Source organism: Hemitrygon akajei, chromosome 14 (genome assembly GCF_048418815.1).
Source record: "Hemitrygon akajei chromosome 14, sHemAka1.3, whole genome shotgun sequence".
In the NCBI taxonomy this organism is placed as follows: Eukaryota; Metazoa; Chordata; class Chondrichthyes; order Myliobatiformes; family Dasyatidae; genus Hemitrygon; species Hemitrygon akajei.
The window spans coordinates 79565791-79589381 of record NC_133137.1 but is presented as its reverse complement, the minus strand read 5'-3'; the positions used below and the strand labels follow the sequence as shown (position 1 = coordinate 79589381).

Here is a 23591-nt window from a genome sequence, read left to right as displayed (position 1 = left end):
CATTGGTCCCCTCTTCAGCCCTTACCTGCTGCCCACAGACAGTCCTTCAGCAACAGCAATATCTATTGGCTCCAGTCAATTATCCATTGGCTGTCCTCCAACATTATTACTGATTTGCTCCAATCTAATAATCCTGCTGATTGGCCCACATAAGGATGCCTACTTGATTACCTCATTTGCAGGCTCCTCATTGGACTCCAGCCCTTCAGCTTCATATGGCAACACCAATAGGCTCTTCATGATTCAACAGCTCCAATTGACCCCTTGATTGACACCAGACTGTCAGCTCTGATTGGCTTGTCAACTAATTTCAGTATGGCCATTACAAATGGATTGTCCAATGACTCAACAACGACAACACCAATTGGCCCACTGAACACTTCAACTAAGGCGGCTCTGATTGGCTCCTCCAATGACAAGCATGGTGCCACCGATTGCTCAACCAGTGGGCCAGCCCTGCAGGAGTCAATTAACTGCCCTACAACTCAAATCTGCCATTTGGGTTCTTGGGTACCCCTGGTTAAGCCACCATAATCCTCACATTGACTGGTCCACCAGGAAGATAGCCAGCTGGAGTCCGTTCTGTCACTCCACTTGTCTGCAATCGGCGCTTTCCCCTGTGAAAGTCACCGCGACTTTGTCTGCTGCTGAAACCCCTGACTTATCCAAGGTTCCAGCAGCGTATCACGATCTGGGAGAAGTGTTCAGCAAACAACAGGTTCTTTCCCTGACTCTACACCACCCTTACAATTGCACAACTGACTTTCTCCCTGGAGCACCTCTACCCACCAGTTGGCTGTATAACCTGTCCCGGCCAGCGAGAGAAGCAATGGAGGCTTACCTAAATGAGTCTCTCGTGGCAGGGATTACTCGACCCTCATCTTCCCCTGTAGGCACAGGTTTCTTCTTTATGGGGAAGAAAGACAGCTCACTGCGCCCCTGCATTGACTACCGTGGTCTGAATAGCATCACCATAAAGAATAAGCATCCACTGCCCCTTATCACCTCCGCTCCCATCCTGGTCCAACCAGACCCCTCTTGCCAATTCATTGTGGAGGTCGATGCCTCCGACTCTGGGGTGGGAGCGGTCCTATCCCAACGCCCTGGCCCAGACCAAAACCTCCATCCCTGCGCCTTCTTTTCGCGCCGGCTATCCCCCGCCGAACGGAACTACGACGTAGGGAACCGGGAGTTACTGGCTGTCAAATTCGCTTTGGAGGAGCGGAGGCACTGGCTGGAGGGAGCGGAACATCCATTCATCGTCTGGACTGATCACAAGAATCTCACATACATCCAAACTGCCAAACACCTGAATTCCCGCCAAGCCCATTGGGCATTATTCTTTGACCGTTTCAGATTCACACTCACCTATCATCTGGGGTCCAAGAAGGGGAAGCTCGATGCTCTCTCCAGTCAATATGGTTCCGAGGAGGGCCTTCCCAGCCCCGAGACCATCCTTCCACCATCCTGTGTAGTGGCTGCCCTCACCATAGTCAAAGAGGCCCAACGGACTCAACCTGACCCAGGCAATGGACCCCCCCAATCGCCTCTTTGTGCGGAACTCGGTTTGGTCTCAGGTTCTCCAGTGGGGGAAACTTCTCATTTTGCCTGTCATCCTGGAATCGATTGGACTCTGTCCCTTCTGAAGAGACATTTCTGGTGGCCCACCATGGACACTGACACCTGTTCCTTAGTCTCTGCCTGTTCTGTTTGTGCCCGGGGAAAAGCCACCGACCGACCACCTGCTGGGTTGCTTCGTCCCCTACCTGTTCCTAGCCGTCCTTGGTCACACATTGACCTGGACTTCGTCATGGGACTACCCCCTTCACATGGGAACACTGCCGTACTCACCGTGGTAGATCGCCTCTCCAAAGCTGTGCACTTTGTAGTCCTTCCCAAACTCCCTACAGCCCGTGAGACAGCTAACGTCCTTGTTCATCATGACTTCCACCTTCATGGAATTCCATATATAACCATATAACAATTACAGCACGGAAACAGGCCATCTCGGCCCTTCTAGTCCATGCCGAACACTTACTCTCACCTAGTCCCACCGACCTGCACTCAGCCCATAACCCTCCATTCCTTTCCTGTCCATATACCTATCCAATTTTTTTTTAAATGACAAAATTGAACCTGCCTCTACCACTTCTACTGGAAGCTCGTTCCACACAGCTATCACTCTCTGAGTAAAGAAGTTCCCCCTCGTGTTACCCCTAAACTTTTGCCCCTTAATTCTCAACTCATGTTTTCTTGTTTGAATCTCCCCTACTCTTAATGGAAAAAAGCCTATCCACGTCAACTCTATCTATTCCCCTCATAATTTTAAATACCTCTATCAAGTCCCCCCTCAACCTTCTACCCTCCAAAGAATAAAGACCTATCTTGTTCAACCTTTCTCTGTAATTTAGGTGCTGAAACCCAGGTAACATTCTGATAAATCTCCTTTGTACTCTCTCTAACTTGTTGACATCTTTCCTATAATTCGGTGACCAGAACTGTACACAGTACTCCAAATTTGGCCTCACCAATGCCTTGCACTCTGATATTATTTCTGACCAGGGCCCCCAGTTCATCTCTCAGGTCTGGAGATCCTTTTGTCAAGCCCTTGGAGCCCCTGGCTTCTGGCTTCCATCCGCAGACTAACGGTCAAACAGAACGAGCAAACCAGGATTTGGGAGCAGCACTGCGCTGCATAACTGCCAACAACCTGTTATCCTGGAGCACCCATCTCGTTTGGGTCGAGTATGCCTACATCTCCCTGGTCGGTACCGCCACTAGAATGTCTCCATTTAGATGCTCCCTCAGTTACCAACCCCCTCTATTTCCCACATATGAAGATGACATCGCTGTGCCTTCTGTTCAGGCCCATCTCCACCGGTGCCGCAAGATCTGGAAGGATGCACACTCAGCCGACCACAACTGGAGGATTGCCTTTTCCCATCGAATTCCTGCATCAAATTATTGGCCTGGGCAGAACCCAGGAAACTTTCCCCTCGCTACCTGGGACCATTTGAGGTTGAGAGTGTCATCAACCCTTCGGTGGCCAGACTCAAACTGCCCGGATCCATGTACATTCATCCCACGATCCACATCTCCCAATTGAAAACCTGTGTCTGTCAGCCCTTTGTGCCCTCCTGCTGAACCCCCTCCACCCAACTGGGTCACTAACGACCACCCAGCGTACACCATCCGGCGATTACTGGATGTGCGCCAATCTGTTCGATTGGGAGGGATACGGCCCGGAGGAAGGCTCCTGGATTCCCCAGTCCTTCATCCTGGACCCTTCCCTCATCTGTGATTTCCATCATAACTATCCAGTCAAGCCCAGTGGTTTGCCTAGATGCTCCCGTTGGGGGGGGGGGGGGGGCGGTATTGTCATGGTCCTGATCATTAATTCCCTATCTTTCTCCTAATTTCCTTTGATTATGCCATGGTTTTGACCATTAATTTCCCATTTGCTTCTAATTCTCTTTAATGACGGCAGCATAAGAACACCGGCATTACAACCACTAGTTGCCAGATCGTTGGTTTTGCCTGTGTGGTAATTAATGTTTCCCGGCTGCTTAGAACCGTGTGTTCTAAGTTTTGCTCCAGTTTCAAGGTTTAACTATGAAACCCCGTCTCTCTGTGTCAAGATCCCTCCTGTTTTCCGTTCAACGTTCACATCCACGTAAGCATCCTAACTCAATCTCCGCACCTGTGTCCTGCACTTGGGTTCACTTCAGTTGCTCATTGCAACGCACGCACACTGCAACCCTTGTAAGCACCACAGCCCCCACCCCCCCACCTCAAACTCCGTATATACCGTAAATCTGGCACCAATACAGCAACATTCGGACACATCGCACTCCGCGCTACACCCCCACTCACATCACAACCTCGCGTGCACTGCAGCCATCGCCTGTACTGCACTCCCCCGTGTGCACCGCAGCCCCGCACATACTGCAAACTGGACACCCCTTTCCCATTGCCCCTCGACTGCGACACCTCCCACCCCCTCTCTCTCCCACTCTAACTCTTATCGTACCCCTCCTCCCACCTGGCCCTCACTGTTTCCCTTCCTCATCTCCACACACCCCTTCCCCCCCTCCCCTCCCCATCCCCACCCTTACCCCTCTCGCACAGACACACACAGTTGGGGTGGATGGAGGGGTGTGGAGGAGGGGGAGGGGAGAGGTTGCGGAGAGGTGGGTGGGGGACGGGAGAGAGGAGGAGGGATAGGGGAGGGGGAAGCAGTATTTGGTGGGGGAGAGAGTGAGAAGAGGGAGGAGGGAATGTGAGGGAGGGTGAGAGGGGAGGGGGATGAGGGAATGAGGTGTGGGGGAGGAGAGGAGGATGTGAGGAGGAGATGGGGAGGAGGGAGTGAATGAGGAGGAAAGGAGCACTGAGGAGGAGGAAGTGAGCGGGAGTGAGGAGATGAGCGAGTGAGAAGGAGGGGGAGTGAAAGGGAGTGCAGGAGGGATTGAGGGGGAGAAGGGAGTAAGGGGGATGGAGGGGCAGGGGAAGTGGGAGCGAGGGGAAGGTGAGGAGTAGGTGTGGGGGAAGGGTAAAGTTGAAGGAAGGTGGGAGGGGGAATGAAATTGGGAGGGTAGAGTGGATGGGGAGGAGGGAGTGAGGGGAGGGGAGGAGGAGGAGGAGTGGGGGAGGGGGAGAAGGAGGGAGGTGTGAGGGAAGGTGAGGTGGGTGGAAGGAGGGGAGAGGTTGAGGGGAGTGAGAGGGGAGATGGCGGTGGTTTGGGGAATGGAAGGAGAGGTGAGAGGGAGGGAAGGGGAGGTGGGAGAGTGTGGGGTGGGGAATGGGAGGTGGGAGGATGGGGAGGGGAGAGGGAGGTTGAGGAAAGGTGGGAGAGAGGCGGAGGGAGTAGGGAAGGGGAGGGGGAATGTGGTGGGAGAGTGGGTGGGTGAGATGGAGTGAGGAGGAGGATGGAGGGAGGGCTCCTTTACGAGGTCCCAGACACCCCTTTCCCCCCCTCCCAACCCCATCTTCCCCTCTGGAATTGGCCCCATTCCCTACCCCAGGCTGGGGTGAGCCTTGAGTTGTCGTGCTTGCAAGAAAATGATTAAGATAGTTCATGGTTAACATCCTTTGATAATAAATGTACTTTGAGTTATATTCTTTGTAAAACATGCACTGATGAAAAATAGTCTCAATAAAGATCTGAGAGTGGAAAAGGGATCGGTGTTGTATTGGCTAGTTTCTGTGAGTCATTCAGAATGCACGAGGTAGATTCATCGCAAAGATGAAGAACTATTCTAAAGGGAGGATGGGGCAACTGTGACTGACAAGGTAAGTTTATTTACTTACTGTCCATTATGCCATTGGCATTTAGGGCAGCAATGAAGGTCCTCCATCTCTGGCAGTGTTCAGGGCTTCTTTCATCATGTCAGTCGCTTCCTCTCGGTTTTCACTAGTGTCAGGCAAGTCCAGGGTGGAGACTCAGGAATACCATCACAGTCAGCTGAGGAAGGATTTTTCATTGGTGGTGTCACAGGAAAGATGCTAACATGGATAGAAGGTTGCCTGACTGGTAGCATGCAAAGAGTAGGGATAGAGGTTGGCTGCAGGTGATTCGTGCTGTTCAGCAGGGACTGGTTTTGGGTCTGTTACCTTTCATGCTGTATGTTAATAATCTGGATGATGAAACTCATGGGCTTGTGGCCGTTTACGGACAATACAAAGTGAGGTAGTGTTAAGGAAGCAGGGAGTCTGAAGAAGGAGAATGGGCAAAGAATTGGCAGATGGAATACAGTGTAGGGAAATGATGGACTTTGGCAGAAGGCATAAAGGTGTAGACTATTTTCTAAATGGGCAGAACATTTTAAAATTCGAGGTGCAAAGGAACTTGGGAGTCCTGGTGTAGGATTCCATAAAGGTTAACTTGCAGGTTGAGTCAGTAGAAAGGAAAACAAATGCATTATTTGCATTCATTTTGAGAGAACTAGAACATGAAAGAATGTTATGCTTAGCCGTGTGGAGGAACAGAGGGATCTTGGGGTCCAAATCCATAGATCCTCAAAATTGACCCACACGTTGACAGGATGGTTATGAAAGTGTATGACAGCCCTGTGCCAGCCCCAAACGAATGCTACTGCTCCCCATCTCTTGTCACAGGCCTGTATCGGTCCCCGAGTTAATTCACCACAACATCCTTTCCCCGCAGACCTGTGTCAGCTCCTAAATAAATTCCATTGCTTAACTCTGTCCCACAGCCCTGTCAGACCTCAGTCCAATCCCACATATCCACTCTCTCCACATGCCTCCGTGCTAGTCAACAAACTAATCTCTCTGCCCTGCCCCACTCTCTCCCCATAGCTCTGTCTGCTGCCAGACCCCTGTTTCAGTCCTCAAACTAATCCCTGAACCCTGTGTTCTCCCTGAAGCTCTGTGGCAGTCCTTAAGATCACCCCAGTGCCCAGTTCTCACCCTGCATCAATCCCCAGAATCATCCCATTGCATTGAGTCTCCATAAACACTGTGTTGGTCCACAAACTAATCCCACTAGCCCGCTCACTGCCCACAGCCTTGTCAGAACCTCATTCAATTCTAGCGTCCTCCGTAAGAAAGTTTGTATGTTCTTCCCATGAGCCTGTGGGTTGCCTCCGGGTGCTCTGGTTTCCTCCCACAGTCCAAAGATGTACCACATAATAATAACTCATCTTGACTCCTATTCAGTCAAGGCCAGAAAGCAACTCAACCTATTCTACACACACTGCTATCGATCGAGAATCACAGCACCCATACAGTATCTCCAATCAAACCACCCTGACTGGATACCATATTAGCCCAGCCAGGTCCAAATGGTACCCAAGCAGAAGACACACTCAGCAGCATTTCCCAAAGCTGTCTGTAAGGAGTTGTACGTTCTCCCCATAACCAGGTGGGTTCCCTCTGGGTGGATAAGATGGAATTCTTCCCAATTAATCCTCCCTCAATCCTGTCTGACAACTTCATACTTTGTCCTCCCCAATTTTGATATTTTCCTGCAAGGTTTAATCTTATCATTTTTCATAGCTATCTTAAAACTTGTAATTACTGATTCTTAAGTGTTCACTCACTGAAAGATCAGTCACCTGGTCAGGCTCATTCCCCCAGCAAAAGATCCAGCATAGCCTCCCCTCCACTCGGACTATCCACATATTGCTTCAAGAAACCCTCTTGGACACATCTTGCTCTACCTAAACCATTGGCAGGAGGTCCCAGTCATGTTGGGGAAGTGGAGCCACTCACAGTGAGAAGACTATAAGACAGAGAACAGAATTAGGCCATTTGGTGCATTGAGCTTGCTTCACCATTTGATCATCGATGATTTATTTTCCCTTTCAATCCCTTTCTCCTGCCTTCTTCCCATAACTTTTTGATGCCCTAACTAAACAAGAACTTATCAACCTCTTCTTTAAAAACACCCAATGACTTGGCCTCCACAGTCATCTGTGATAATTACTGCACTCTGGTGAAAGAAATTCCTCACCCCTGTTCTAAAGGGACATGGTTGTACTCAGATGCTATGTCCCGTCCACTACTGGAAACATGGTGTTTTGCCCCTTACCATAATCTGCCTGTATTTCTGCTCCTCAGACCTTGAGGCACCATTCTTCTTTGAGTTCTACTTGTTTAGTTGATGAGTCCTTCATTTTGGAGGGAGATTGAAAATTTGGTTGAATGTTGCCACAATAACCTTTCATTCAACATTGTTCGTTTGTTACGTGCCATGTAGTATGACATGGGTGATCATGATCTTTCCAAGACGGCGGTTATTCTTGGCAAATTTTTCTACAGAAGTGGTTTGCCATTGCCAGTCTTATGAGGAGTGTCTTTACAAGACGGGTGACCCCAGCCATTATCAATACTTCAGAGATTATCTGCCTGACGTTGGTGGTTGCATAACCAGGATTTGTGATGTACACCAGCAGCTCATACGACCCTCCACTGTTCCCACGGCTTCACATGGCCCTGATCCAAGGGCTAAGCAGGTGGTACTCCTTGCCCAAGGGTGGCCTGCAGGCTAGCATAGGGAAGGAGCACCTTACACCTCCTCTGGTAGAGACGTATCTCCACTCTTCCACCCATGCACGGTCATTAGCAAGTCCTTTGACATCTCATGTGGACTGATCTGGGAAGTTGGATCACATGAGACTCAGGGTAAGCCGGCCAATTGGATACAAAATTGACAGTGGAAGGAGTCTCAGGTAATGGAGGGCTGTAGTTAGACTACAAGTATGTAACGGATGGTTTACACTGAAATTGGAGAATTGGTGTTTGCCACATTTGGATGAGAATGTAGCTGGTTTGATTAGTAAGTTTAAATGGTTCCATTTATTATCAGAGACATACAACCTGAAATGCCCGTCTTCACAGACATCCATGGAAAACAAAAGAACTCCAGAAGAATGAATGACAGAAAACTGTTAGAGCCCCAAAGCACCCCAGCTCCTCCCCCGTGCAAGCAGCAGCATGCGTCAACACAACAACCTCCCCCTGCCCGTTTCAGCAAAACACACCAGTGCCCACCACACAAAGAGAGACCATGATCTGCCATCAACATAAAACTATTGTTGACCTGACAGTTTGACATGCCACAGGCTCCCTCTCTCACTAACAAGGCACAGGGAGATATTACCCATTTTCACAGTGGAAGGGAGACTGACAGTCACCGTTACCGTATTACATGCCACGTCGCTTTTGCAAACATCTCCCGCAGTGAAATCCTGATGATCAAGCTCCTGCGACACCTCAGTTGCCAACATCAGCCTAAAATCGGTCATCCACAGGGCCGTGCAGGGTCACACCCCGGAGGCACTATGGAGAACCGCCCCTGGAGAACGTTGGAAAACAGTCGGCCAATGAATTCCAGGAGTGGGAGCTCATCAGCCATTTTTAAAAAAACGCAGTTTGAGTGCCACTTGCAGATCAGGATCTTAATAGGACCCCACCCACCTTGAAAAGGAAACAAAAGAGACATTAAAGAGAGGAATTATGCTGTTTTTCACAGATGAGCTCGAAGAGGCAGCCATTAGACACCATCTTAACTCCACCCATTTCCAGAGCTCTGTTGATGTGAAGATCAGTGGAGAAGATTGTCCAGGGATACAGAGGGTCATATCAGTTGAAAACTTGTGCTGTGGTGGAAGATGGAACTTAGTACAGATAAGTGTGAGATATTGTACTTTATGATGTGGACAGAGTAAATGGCTGGGCCCTTACGAGACCTTAGAGTGCACTTAATACAACTGTATTTCTTCGTTAACATTTCAAGCCTGTCATTGGAGATGCAAGTTAATTCAATTGTGGGGAGTCACATTAATAACCTTGGATCACGCAGAGCAAATCTCCGCAGCAAAATCCACTTAATCCAACCCCTAATTTTAATATCAGACTAACCACTGCAGAATTTCAAGTTAGTCCTCAAAAGACTTTACTACTCAGTCGTCAAGATGCAGGTACAATGTTCTGTGAAGTTAATTCAGTGTGTTACGGGAATATTGTAACAATCACTAAGCAGAAAAGGATGTGAAACTCAAATTCAGTGACATCTTAATTGTAAAGTCTTATATTACATTAGTATAAGGCAACCAAAAGTAATTTTCAAAAAATAAAACATGCATTCTTACAATTTTTTACATAAATAGGAAGCAATCAACATTCTGAACTTAATGAAGTCCACATGTGTAGGCATTTAAATCTGGATTAAAAAGTGTATACATCAAGCTATAAACTCCACTTTGTTACCGGGAGAAACATTTATCAATATTTTTACACCTTAGAGTCTCATACTGAAGCCATTATCAGCAGGGAACAGACATATGGACCAAAAGCCCTAATCTTGCTCTCACCTCTTGAGGGATTATGGTATAGAGAAATTGAGAGGTGAGAAAGGAGATCGAGACGATTGTTACAGTATGGACAGTCAGGTAGTGTGAGGGTAGTGGAAGGGAGCAGAAGTAGAAATGGGAGACAGAGGCAGGTGAATGATAGATGGAGACAGATAAAGAGGGAAAATACGGAGAGGAAGATGGAGCAAAGTGAGCTGAAGGGAGTGGCTTTGCCAAGTACATGTCAAATGATGGAATTCAGATCAAGTCTTTCAAATAAGTTGCCCATGCTGGCCAAAGTGCCTTCCTGAGCTGGTGCCAACTGCTTGCATTTGACCCACATCCCTTTAACCCTTCCTTATCCACAAACATATACAAATGTCTTTTGAATATTGGATCTCAGGGTTGTATGTGGTGACATATATGTACTCCGATACTAAATTCTACTTTGAACTTTGATTGTACTTGTCAGAATCCAAGCAACGGAGAATATGGACCAGTGAATAAGCCCGCTTCAAAAGGAGCCCAAAATCCACAGGCTTCCAGCCCCCTCTCTGCCACATCCCATTAGAACATCACAAGAGCTAGATCGCTATTTCTCAGCACTAACCTTGAATTCATATGAGAACCCACAGAAGACTACATTCAATTGTCCACCTTTCTGTTCCCGAAATGAAAGTCAAAGTACTAACTGGTGGAAAGAACACAGACCAACAGTGATTCCTAAACGAGATTGCACATGGAAACAAATCTGATCACACATTATGGTTGACAGGATAAAGACTCCCTTTCAGCCCCACACCTCAGTCATCATTAGATGGACAGTGCTGGACAGAGCTCAAACACAATGAAGCCCAGATCAATGCACCCGTCACCAGCTTCTCAGTAACACATTGGAACACTCATCAGCAACTATATTGGTAGAGATAAGTGCAAGTGTTTCCTTTTATTTTTATTTAACAATGTTTTTAATTAATCCTCAGTTCCTTCGTTCCCTTGGCACTTCCCTATATAACTAAAGGACCTACAGCAACTAGTCCTCCTTGGCTCCTCTTTCTGGTTCCCATTGCAGCACTTTCTAGTTTAAGCAACAGTTCATTTTCAATTCTTACTGCTTTTTTCTATTTAATGTGGGATTGAGAGACCACCCCCCCCCCCTCATTTCAGAATGATGCTACGAGACATTATTTAATCCCTGGAGGAAATGCAGCACCTTCTCAATGCCAGCATGATTTTTGTACTCTAACTGCTGAAGTCCTTAACCTTCTGACTCAGAGGCAAGTATGCTGAGAACCAAGCTACAGCAAGTATTTAGCAGTAATTTTAGGTTATTCCGACCAAATGCCGAATACTATCCTTTGCCTCTCTCCTGGCGAGATGCTTGATCCTCCTTAGATGGAGAGATGTTGCCCCGCCCACTCATGTGCAATGGCTTAACGACATTATGGCCTGCTTGGACCTCGAAAAAATTCATTATTCAGTTCTTAATTTGGATCTAAAGTTCCATAAGGTCTGGGGACCTTTTATCGAGTACTTTCATAACCTTCCTCTTGACTAGGGTTTTTTTTTTCCTTTTTTTTCTTCTTTTCGGTCCCTTGCTTTCAGCTCCCTTTTTCTTTTTTTTCTGGTAGTAGGCGTTATTATCCTCTGTTACTAAGTGTATTCACAGTCTGGGAGTTTGACTGTCCTGACTTATACTCTCTATACTGTGTGGCGGTTGGTCTGGAGTTGTTGTTTTTTTCTTGTGTTGTGGGGTTTGGGGAGGACACTAAGCTCACTTGTCTTTAATTTAGGTGCTTTTTTGTTAAATTCTCTTCATTTGTAGCATATTGTTATTGTATGCTTAATCTTGCACTGTATTAATGCTCCCCACTGGGATTTGGGGTTTTTAATTTTGTAAAATGTTTTGAAAAACTAATAAAAATTTTTAAAAAATAAAAAAAATTTAGGTTATCAAGCTAAGGTACTCTTAGGAATTGATCCATTACTCGTTACACAGCTACAATCACTCCAATGTCTGGTGTGTGGAGACTATTCAACCCATTGAATTGAATTGAATTAACTTTTTTACTTACATTCTTCATATACATGAGGAGTAAAAGTCTTTACGTTACATCTCCGTCTAAATGTGCAATGTGCAGTTTATAGTAATTTATAATAAATATTACGTACAACAGGAAATACAGTTGTGTCAGCATGAATTAATCAGTCTGACGACGGCCTTTTGGAAGAAGCTGTCTTGGAGCCTGTTGGTCCTGGATTTTATGCTGCAGTACCGTTTCCCGGATAGTAGCAGCTGGAACAGTTTGTGGTTGGGGTGACTCGGGTCCCCAATGATCATTCGGGCCCTTTTTACACACCTGTCTTTGTAAATGTCCTGAATAATGGGAAGTTCACATCTACAGATGCGTTGGGTTGTCTGCACCACTCTCTACAGAGTCCTGTGATTGAGGGAAGTACAGTTCCCATACCAGGCAGTGATGCAGCCAGTCAGGATGGTCTCAATTGTGCCCTTATAGAAAGTTCTTAGGATTTGGGGGCCCACACCAAACCTCTTCAACCGTCTCAGGCGAAAGAGACGCTGTTGTGCCTTTTTCACCACACAGCCACGTGAGATCCTCGGTGATGTTTATGCTGATGAACTTAAATCTGTTCATCCGCTCAACCCCAGATCCACCGATGTCAATAGGGGTTAGCCCGTCTCCATTCCTCCTGTAGTCCACAACCAGCTCCTTTGTTTTTGCGACGTTGATGGAGAGGTTGTTTTCTTCTCACCACTGTGTCAGGGTGATGACTTCTTCTCTGTAGGCTGCCTCATTATTATTTGAGATTAGACCAATCAGTGTAGTGCAAAATGCAGCTCTTTAAAAGAGTTCCACTGACCTTTTTCTACAGACTAAGTACTCAAGTATCTATACACTTAAAATGTACTACCGTGCCAGATTCCACTAACCATTCAGACAATATATTTCAGATTATGATAAAGTCCTTTGTGCCACTTATCTGTTACATTCGGTGTCGGCTGACACTCATGGCTGCAGTCAAAACCTTTCCTGACTGAATGCAGATCAAATCTCTTAATTTCTGCTTAAGAAACGACCACAGCTCCTTAGTTTTAACTCCTTTAACTATGTCCGTCAAAAGAAATTAATCCAGTAAAAAACCTTATCAAATGCTACCATCAAATAATGGGTCATTTCCATCAAAGTTCACAGTAAATTTATTATCTAAGTACATATAACCCTGAGATTAATTCTCTTGTAGGCATACTCAATAAATCCAATAACCATAATAGAATCAGTGAGAGACCACACCAACAGGGTGGACAACCAGTGTGCAAAAGACAATAAACTGTGCAAATAGAAAATAAAGAAATAATAATGATCATTGTTATGTTCTGTAACTCCAAACTCCCAGCTAATTAATGGAAATACATGGAGCTGGGATTACTCATGTACGTTAGTTTCATTTTACATGCAAGGCACGCACATATGACGTAGTGGCGTGATGATGTATGCCATGCATGTACTTTTACAGTTAACCCATAATGAATCCTTTAAACAAAAAAGAATGCTTAAGCAAACAATATATATACATTACTTAAATTTTACTGAAATGTTAAATACACAATAATAATAAATAATTAAGCAAATAGTATCGAGAACATGAGATGAAGAGTCCTTGAAAGTGAGACCATAGGTAGTGGGAACAGTTCAATGACAGGGCAAGTGAGTGTTGTTTTCCCCTTGGTCCACGAGCCTGATGGTTGAGGGGTAGTAACTGTTCCTGAATCTGGTGGTGTGCGTCCTGAGGCCCTTGTACCTTCTTCTTGATGGCAGCAGCGAGAAAAGAGCCTGAGCTAGGTGATGTGGGTCTTGAGGCTCCTGTAGCTTCTTACTGATGGCAGCAGTGAGAAGAGAGCATGATCTCTGCACATCTTTCCAATCCACGCGCCCAAGAGACTTACACAGACTTTGCCGTTATCGTACAAGTTGGGGTTGAGATGCCCACATTGAGAAATGTAACGGCAAAGTGGAGGAACTGCAGGGTAAGCACTAGCAAGCTGCGTATCAAACAGAAACAACTCATCATCATATAGAGTCTATGTTAGGCCTTTGATTAGAGCTGAGAACAGATCCTATGGAAAGAAAATGTTACTAATGTAGGTGTCATCCACTAGAGGTCCCACATCCAGATATAAAGAAATGATGCATCCATGCTGAGCTTGTCAATTTCATCAACTTTGCCTCCAATTTCCACTCTGCCCTTAAATTCACCAGGTCCATTTCTGACACCTCCTTCCCCTTTCTCCGTCCCTGTGCCTCCAGCTCTGGAGACTGTGAAGGCGGAAGTGAAGTTCTGATGGTGCTAAATCGTGACTGCTTCGTGTTCATCTATGAAAACTGCTTAATTTCTACCTTTGATGACTCTCCTTTTCCCTCTCAGGGTGGATGGGGCTCTGTTGATGACTTGACCTCAGGCTTCGGTTCCTTGTGGTGATGGGACCCGCTCCCAAGGGTTCGTGGCCAGCCGCGTTCTGATATCACAAGGACGCGGCCTAGAAGGTGAGTGTGCCTTCGGGGTTCTTAGGCTTCACAGCCCCGTGGACAGACTGATTCTAACTGAATCAGTTAGATGAAACGGTGATGTTAACTGGAGCGTCGCGGGAGAGAACGGAACATTGGAAACAGCAGATCAGCTGTTGAAGGGTCTGTGCTCTATGAATCATGCTCTCTCTCTCTCTCACTGATGGATGAGAGATTTTTGCCAATTTCTCAGGAGAAAAAGCAGCACAGCAGATTATGGTCTATTTTGGGGGCTTTGCTGTTGCTTGCTTGGTAGGTGGAGGGTGCTGATGCTTTTTTGTGGAAGTGGGTGGGGGTGGAGGAGGGTCATTGCTTTGCTGCTGTTTGTGCGTGGGAGGGATGAGTGGGGGGGAGTCTTTGAATGTTTTAACTGTCACTCTTTCTTTGGGACACTCTTCTGTTTTCATGGATGTCTGTGAAGAACAAGGATTTCAGGATTTATATTGTAAACATTTCTCTGATATTAAATGGAACTATTGAACTATTGAAACTGTCGGAAGGGGGTGTCAGAAATGGACCAGGTGAACTTAAGGGCAGGGTGGAAATTGGAGGCAAATTTGATGAAATTGACAAGCTCAGCATGGGTACATCATTTCTTTATATCTGGATGTGGGACCTCTAGTGGATGACACCTATGTTAGTAACTTACTTTCTTTCCATAGGATCTGTTCTCAGCTCTAATCAAAGGCCTAACATAGACTCTATATGATGATGGTTGATGGGATGATGGCTGTCTACTGACATCTTTTATAAACCTATGGATTCCCAAGGCAATCTTGAGTGTAGCTCTTCCCACCATGTCTCCAGTAAAAGCGCTATTCTCTCTTCTTAGGCACACAAGTGAATCTGCAGATGCTGGAAATAAATAAAAACACAAAATGTTGGCAGAACTCAGCAGGGCAGACAGCATCTATGGGAGGAGGTAGTGCGACGTTTCGGGCTGAAACCCTTCATCAGGAGTGAAGTAACATGGGATGGTGGAGAGGGGATAAGAAGTGGGGGGAGGGATGAAGTAGAGAGCTGGGAAGTGATAGGCTGGAGGGAAATGGGCTAGGGGGAAGGTGGAGAATTATGGGAAATAAAAGAGAAAGAAAGGTAGGGCTGGGGGGAGATTATAGTGAGGGGGGAAAAAAGAGAGTGAAAGAGAACCAGACTAAAATAATAGATAGGGATTCCAAAAGTTTCAGGGCCGAAGAAATAGTAGGTTGGGAGCAGAGAGAGAGGCTTTCGCTGAACTCCCGTCGGAGAAAAGATCTGAACTTCTTCAGTGTAGGCTTCACTGGAAGAGCCACCTACCTGCCGGCTTGAACATCCAACTCACAGACCTCTGTTGATACCCCTGCCCCCCCTTACCCCCATCCCTATCTATTATTTTAGTCTGGTTCTCTTTCTCTCTCTTTTATCCCCCCTCACTATAATCTCCCCCCAGCCCTACCTTTCTTTCTCTTTTATTTCCCATAATTCTCCACCTTCCCCCAGCCAATCACTTCCCAGCTCTCTACTTCAACCCTTTCCCCACTTCTTATCCCCTCTCCACCATCCCATGTTACTTCACTCCTGATGAAGGGTTTCAGCCCGAAACGTCGTCACTACCTCCTCCCATAGATGCTGTCTGGCCTGCTGAGTTCTGCCAGCATTTTGTGTTTTTATTCTCTCTTCTTAGTTTCTTTGTCTCTGCCGGATCGGTTCCCAGGATGAGATTTTCCTTTTCAGGACATGAGTGGTGTCCTCCTTCTTCAAAGAACGGGGTTTCCTTTCCTCTACCATTGATGCTGCCCTCACCCGCTTCTCCTCCATTTCCCGGACATCTGCTCTCACCCCATCTACCCACTGCCTTAACAAGGATAGACTTTGTCGTGTCCTCACCTAGTACCCCATGAGATTCCACATCCAACACATCAATTTGCAGAAACTAACATCTTCAACAGGATCCCACCACCAAACAAATCTTTACCTCCCAAGCCCCTCTCTACTTTCCACAGGGATCACTCCCTTGTTTTTTCATCCCTCCCCACTAATCTTCCTCCTAGCACATACAGTATCTCTGCAAGCAACAGAAATAATACACCTGTTTATTTACTTCCTCCCTTACTTCCATACAGGGCCCCAAACAGTCCCTGTAGGTGAGGGAACACTTCACCTATGAACCTGTTGGGATCATCTATTGTGTCTGGTACTTCTGATGCAGCCTTCTCTACATTGGACGAAAATTGGGGGACCGCTTTGTTGAGCACCTCCGCTCCATCCGTCAAAAGTGGAATTTCCTGGAGGCCAACCATCTTAATTCCTATCACTATTTCCATTCCGACCTGCTGGTCCATGATCTCTTCTTGTGACATGATGAGGCCACTCTCAGGGTGGAGGAGCAACACCTTATATTCTGTCTAAGTAGCCTCCAATCTGTTGACATGAACATCAATTTCTCCTTCTTGTAATTTTTTCCTCTCCCCCTTCTCTCCTTGTATTCTCCACTTTGGCCTCTTACTTCTTCTCACCTCCCCCTGGTGCCCATCCTCATTCCCTTTGTCCTATACTCTGCTCTCTTCTCCTATCAGATTCCTTCTTCTACAGCCCTTTACTTTTTCCACCTATCACCTCCCAGCTTCTTACTTCAACCCCCATCCCCACCCACCTGGTCTCATCTATCAATTTCTAGCTTGTCTTCCTTCCTTTCCTCCTTATTCGGGTATCTTCCCCCTTCCTTTCCAGTCCTGAAGAAGGGTCTCAGCTTGAAACATTGACTGCTCATCCCTCTTCCTAGGTGCTGCTTGACCTGAATTGTGTCTGTATTGCTCTGGATCTCCAGATTCTGTAGAACCTCGTGTTTATTACGAGTTTGAGGAAACTTGGTATATCATACAGTTATAGAACACTAGAGCACAGAAACAGGACTTTCAGCTCATCTAGTCCAATGCTGAACTGCTGGTCCCATCAACCCACACCTGGACCATAGCCATCTATGCACCCCTCTTACCCCCAAGTCCATGCACCTATCCAAGCTTCTGTTGAGTGTTGCAATCAAATCTGCATCCTTCACTTTTAATGGCAGCTCATTCCAAACTTGCACCACCCTCACAGTGAAGTTCCCTCTCATGTTCTCCTTAAATATTTCACCTTGCACCCTTTACCTATGACCTCCAGTTGTAGTTTCATGCAACCTCAGTGGAAAAAGCCTGTTTGCATTTACCCAATCTATACCCCTCATAGTTTTGTATATCTGTATCAAATCTCCTCTGTGTTGGCACGTGGCCAAGTGGTTAAGGCATTCGTCTAGTTATCTAAAGGTTGCTAGTTCGAGCCTTGGCTGAGACAGCGTGTTGTGTCCTTAAGCAAGGCACTTAACCACACATTGCTCTGCGACGACACCAGTGCCAAGCTGTATGGGTCCTAATGCCCTTCCCTTAGACAACATTGGTGGCGTGGAGAGGGGAGACTTGCAGCTTGGGCAACTGCCCAAAAAAACTTTCAAAAAAAAACCTGCCCAGGCTTGCACCCTGGAAACTTTCCAAGGTACAAATCCATGGTCTATCGAGACTAACAGAGGCCTACATACATACATCAAATCTCCTCTGCTCCAGGGAATAAAATTCTAAATTATTCAACCTTAGCCTGCGGCTTTGGTCCTCAAGTCAAGTTCAAGTCTAATTGTCATCCAACCATACATGAATACCACCAAACGAAACAGCATATTCGGTTTCTCCGCCAACGAGCAACTTGCAGTACTTCAAGTTCTTAATGTCCAGCAGGGTCTTGTGATCATTAAAAATTGTCATGAGCCTGTGGGCCTGTGCACCTGTATTTGTTCATTGTTGTTTTATCTAGAGTCTTTAAGCCCTTGGGCTTTCTGTTTAACTTTGTCAGACTTTGGGTTTTCTGCGTACTGTGATTAGTTGAAGTGGACTCCCCATTAGTGCTTATTGCGGGTTCCTTGTATGTTGAGAATGATCTGTCCTGCAGTGTTGCTCAAGGTGAGGCACTTATATTCCGTTGGAATTCCCATGAATGAACTCTAGTTTCTATCTCTACATTGGAGTCTGTTGTTCCTCTGCAGCTGGGTTCAATCATTCGTCAGCGCATACCTTGACAAAACACATTTAGAAAGGACAATGGCACCTTTGGTTGATCCTGTAGAAGCCGCTGTGATTGAATGAGCCACCACCTTACTGGAAGCCCCAGCAACATCATTGTAAATTTCCTCTGCACTCTTTCAGTCTTGATATTTCCTGTAGGTAGGTGAGTAGACCATTTTAGGTTAGGATTCTAAACTGGAGAAAGGTTGATGACATTGGAAGGGATCTGGCAGGTGTGGATTGGGACAGGCTACTTTCTGTCAAAGGGATCCTTGGTAAGTGGGAGACCTTCAAAGAGAAATATTGAGAGTACAGAATCTGTACATTTCCATTAGAATAAAAGGCAAAGCAAACAGGTTTGGGGAACCTTGATAATCAAGGGGTAAAGGCCCTTGTAAGGAAAAAGGAGGCTCATATCACATATAGGCTATTAGGATCCACTTGAGTATAAGAAATGCAAGAAAATACTTCAGAGAAATCATAAAGACTTAAAGAGGACATGAGGTTGTTCTGGCAGACAAGGTGAAGGAGAATCCCAAGGACTTCTACAGATATATTAAGAATAAAAGGACAGCAAGGGACAAAGGTTACTTCATTTGACTACCAGGTGAAAGCATTCAACAAACTGGTTCGACTTTCCATTCTGTCCTCGAATGTTTTGACCATGATCCAATCAGGAAGTGCAGCAGCAATTAGTGCCATTTCTTTTCTCGCAGTGCTTAAAAAAATCAGTGAATCTATTGGGTAAAACTGCATTTTGGCTCTCTGCGATTGAGCAAAATTAGAATTACACATTATTGATTAAACAAGTATCTACAGATTTACTGCATGGAGCAACACTCTCTGGCATCAAACCCTGGCAAGCCTGGCTCCAAATGTTAAAGTTAAGGTCCACCACAACCACAGCACCCCTCCCAACCCACACTGCACACCTCACCATGAAGGAAATAATTTGTCCTATCTGTGATGAACCCCTAGGTTTATCTTGCCATGGACTGTTATGACTAAGAGAAAGAGAAGGGCGGAACTATTTGACTCTACAGCTTGTTTTGATTTAAGCAAGGACACTTACACACACACACAGTCAGTCGCAGTTGGAGTCGGACAATGGAAGGAAGCCAGTGACTAAGGGGTTACTGGTTGGAACTTTCGAGTGCCCACAAGGGTGGGTTAAGAATTGACTCAGCACATCGATAAGTGGCTATCACGTTGTGTGATTGGGGCAACCTTGTGGAATCTACCCATGTGTTAACCCCTACCTGGGTGGTAGTTTCCTTTGAAGATGGTATCCCTGTGGTAAGCTACTATTGGTGATAATTCGTAAGTGGATTTGGAATGACGACGGATAAAACCTACGGCCATTGTTATCCTGTTTTACCACTGTGGAACCTGTGGAATACGACATAAATGCCTTCTCTCAACATTCACCTTGGATTATAAATATCTCTCTTACATCATTTAATCTGTGGACGAACTGAACTTTCATACCTTACCCCCCCCCCCCCCCCCCACCGAGCTCAATAGTTTGGGAGTTATATTTACACATATGTATACTCATAACACTGTTAACTTTTGATTATTCTTGTTTAAATTGCTATGTTATGTAGATACTAATAAAGATAGTGGTTTTAACATCAAAACCAGACTCCAGGCATGGTCTATTGCTGCTGGTTCATTTAAACCGTTACGGGTACGTAACACATCAGGACACTAAACATTTCTCTCAGATCACCAATCTATCCTCTAAACCAGGGATTCCCAACTTTTTTTATGCCTTGAAGCCTTGCCATTAACCCAGGGGTCAGTGAACCTCAGGTTGGGAACCCTAGCTCGAAACTCAAAGGAATTATTAACAAACCAATTGCATTTTAACCTTACAGTCTTATATCATTAATGAAGAATCTGCCCTATTTCTTGACCATGTTAAAAGATCCCTTTAGAACTGAGGACAGATCAGCACAGACGACCAGCCGAGGTCTAGTTCATAAAACAGGGGTTATCTTCAATATTGGAACAAAATGAAGCTACAATTACTGGCTCCAGTGACATCAACCCAAATACTGTCAAAGTTAATAATTTCTACTTCTATCAATTGGCAGATAGTTTGACTTGGAGCAAAGAAAGCATCCCAGAGTCTGGAAATTTCAAAATCATACTGGCACTGACTCAAGGACAGTGAAGTCTTCCCCCTTTGTGTTAGTGAACATAATTCTAGGCTTGCTGCTGTACTGGCAAAGCATAGGTGTATCACTTGTCCACTCAGAACTCACTGGACCACTGCACGGCAACTGTTTCTTCTTTGCTAGAGCTTCCATTTTCTCTTCCTCCACCATGGCTGCATTGTCAAGAGACTTGTGAGGGGTTTCCTGAAGCTTCTTGATATCACCTCGAATCTTCTTCTCTTTAGTTTGCCTTTCTGTCCTATTGTTGGGGAGGTAGCAGAGCCAGCCAACAACTGCTCCCCAGTAATATTCTTTAAACTTCCCAAAAATTTTGACGACTTCCTTTATCTTGTGAAAACCTTCGGGAGACGCATCCTTTGCTTTTATCAGGATTTGAACTACCTGATGCTGCACCAGCCCCCTGTGCTTGTTCAACCCCACTCTTGCTGCCACCTCCATTCCAACAGCAAGTGCCTCACTGTCCTTTGCATTCTCATCCTCAGTCAAACCATCATCAGTTTCCCAGCTAACACTTTCATCTTCCCATCCACCTGAAGTTGCCACAGTTGAGGTACCATGCAGGGGTTACCAACCTTTTTTTTTTAATGCCACGGAGCCTTACCATTATCTGAGGGGCCTGCAGACCCCAGTTTGGGAACCCTTATCCAGAGAGTCCCGGTCACATTCTTCAATGTGAGATTCAACATTAATATACAGTACCATTATCTGACGGGGTCTGCAGACCCCAGTTTGGGAACCCTTATCCAGAGAGACCAAGTCATGTTCTTCAATGTGAGATTCAACATTAATATAAATGCTGTGAAATCATCAATGTTATTGAATTAATAGGTTGACTTTTTAAACCAAGATTTTATACAACTTCAACATAACATCCCAACTCCTGCACTCAATACTTTGATTTATGAAGGCCAATGTGCCAAAAGCACTCTTTACGACACTGTTTACCTGCGACGCCACTTTCAAGGAATTATGGATCTGTATTTAGACGGGACTACTGTTGATGAAAGGATGAAGATTCGGCGTGGCACGTGATGACATTGCAATGTTAAAGGATTTCGTTGAACTGGTTTGCAAACGCAGTGTTTGTATTCAGTGCTGGGCACTGCACAGCGTAGCCGCCGCTTGCATTTCAGAGGTGCGGAGAGCCGGCGAGAACCCGGTAATCCGGCGTGTACGAGGTGTGATGGGCAGATGCGTAGCGGCGGGACCCGCACAGAGTCCGGTGCGAGAGTGAATGGAGCGGCGCGGGTCACGATAAACCAACCGGACGGAGATGCCGCTTTTTGGGCACGCAATGCCCGTGGAAATCTAAATCCCATTCTCAAAGATGCAAGGTAGGCTTTAATCCCAGATGTATGCATTTGTCGACGAATGGCGAATTTCCAGTAGAGTCCACTCCGGTTTTGTTTTCGCTGTAAAAGGGGGGCTTGCTGAATAAACAAGCGTGCATTATTTTTTTTTATTGAAAAATCTGTTCGGTTTGCATTGGGTCTCGGCTGCCTGGCGTGCGGACCTGTTGCGGAGCCGCTACCTGCTTGCTGAGGCTCTGCTGCATTGCAGTGTCAGTAGCCGAGGGCAGCGCTGGATTGCCGGCGTCCGGCTGCAGCGGGGGTATGGTGTGGACGGGGGTCGCACCGGTGGACCCCCGGTGCAGTGCTGGACCCCTGCTCTGGTTTAATTCCCGATTACCCACCCTTCACTCTGGGTCACGGGGTGGGGCAGTCTTCACCTGGTGTCCGAGGTGGCACTGAAGGCGGGAATCTCGCCTGAGGAAAGGAGACTGTTAATTGGGTTGTGGCGAGAGGGTCGGTGCTGAGGGAGGATTGGTACTGTGAGGGAACGTCGCGCCTGGGGAGGGTCGGTACTGAGGGAGGAGTGAAATTGAGCGGCCATGAGGGAGCTCCATGTTGGGGGAGGGGCGATACTGAGGGAATAGTACTGGGGTAAGAGCCATGAGGGGCTGTACTGAGGCAGGGGTTGTACGTGAGGGAGAGGCAGAACTGAGGGCTATCTGCACCTCGGGAGGTTCCATGAGGGAACTCAGCATTGAAGGAGAGGTGGTACTGAGGTGCCTAACTCATCATCATCAACCTCAGTCCAGGACCCCGAGGTACCAGGTGGTTAGAGGGATCTCAGCCACCCATTACAACAGTCAATTGCTCTTTTACCAAAGATGGTGCATTATTTTTTGGTGCATTTATCAAAATTCGCCCACTCCTAGGGATGAAACAGTATTCCTTGTCTCTTGCCCCCATTGGCCCCTCTTGTGTTCATGGTTCTGATGCACCATCAATAACTCACTCTGAGACGTAAGAAGTGAGATATCAGCTTTTATTGACTGGAAGAATGAACAACACAACATCCTGGAGAATGAGGGCCGGCCTCAGGCCTCATTCGCCTTTATACAGGGGTTTGTGGGAGGAGCCACAGGAGCAGTCAGCAGGGGTCTGTTGGGAGCAAACCACACTGGTATGTGTAGTTCACTACAGGTTCACATTGTATGTGGAGCACCTTCATGAGAGATGGTCTTTCCCCTGTGAAATGACCCAGGAAAATGCTTTGTCCAGCGCCACTGGTGATGGGCAGTTTTAGTAAAGAGTGGGACTACTGACTGACTCTTCCCTGGAACAAAATTTCTCTGCACGCTCTTTGTTCTAGACTTTGGGTATCTATAGTCATATATCATTTATAGTCAATTTGTGCTTGGAATTACATAATGTTGTCAGCTCCCACACAGTTTGCATGTGTAAAATACTAGAATTAAGGAACTCGTGTTTCTCATGCTGTGATGTTGGCTTTCCCACTCCCACCCGGCTTCTGCAAGTGTATCAGAAAACACATTGTAAATGAATTTTAATATAAAGGCACATTGGCCTGTTCAAGGTTCTGTAGTGTGTGTAAGAAATTCTCGTGATTACAATCCCAGACGTTCTTTTCCAC

General features: G+C 46.3%; 1 protein-coding gene and 1 pseudogene across 1 annotated transcript in view; one reads left to right on the top strand and one right to left on the bottom strand.

Annotated features, from left to right (window-relative positions):
* Window positions 1-23591, bottom strand: part of LOC140738196 ((E3-independent) E2 ubiquitin-conjugating enzyme UBE2O-like) — a 34494-nt pseudogene that overhangs the window by 2522 nt on the left and 8381 nt on the right.
* The window catches only part of frmd4a (FERM domain containing 4A), a 496550-nt gene continuing 494679 nt past the window's right edge, over window positions 21721-23591 (top strand). The window contains exon 1 of the mRNA XM_073066422.1: window positions 21721-21985. The gene's annotated coding sequence lies outside the window, so the exon portion shown is untranslated. The remainder of the gene's footprint in view (window positions 21986-23591) is intronic.